We start from the raw sequence: 557 nt of genomic DNA on the forward strand, positions 1-557 counted from the left end.
ACCCCCCGCCAGCCTCCGCCACCCCTCCCGGACCTCCGCCGTCCCCTCCGCCCCGTCTCCCGGCACCTCCCACGGCCTGTTCTCCCCGAAGCCGCCAGAGGGCGCGTGTGAGCAGCGAGCGAGGCGCGTCCCTGCTCTGCCCGCCTCCCTGCGGGCGGGGGGGGTCCCGCGTCCCTCCGGGTGAGAGCCGAGCCCTCCGCGCCCCCGGGTCCTGCACCACCCGACCCACCCCGTCCCCTCCTGCCCTCACCTCCTCCCTCTCCCCCTCGCTCATTCCGTTCCAACCGCCACGGGCCTCCCCGCGGTCCCTCTCACCTGTCGGGCACAGGGCTGTCCCAGGGCACCCCCCGCCAACCCTCCGCAACCCCCCGGCCAGGTGCGCCCTCGCCCCGGGTCTCCACAGGTCCCTCACCGCAGAAAGGCCTTCCCTGGCCATCCGTCTGAGATGTACGCCCCCATCTTCCGCCCCTCTTTATTTTCTCCCTAGCGCCCCCGGAGGGCCAGGCTGTCCCCCTGCCATCTGTCCAGGCCTGTTGGGCACAGGTGCCCAACAAGCA

This window comes from Lipotes vexillifer, unplaced genomic scaffold (genome assembly GCF_000442215.2).
Source record: "Lipotes vexillifer unplaced genomic scaffold, Lipotes_vexillifer_v1.1 scaffold225, whole genome shotgun sequence".
Classification (NCBI taxonomy): domain Eukaryota; kingdom Metazoa; phylum Chordata; class Mammalia; order Artiodactyla; family Lipotidae; genus Lipotes; species Lipotes vexillifer.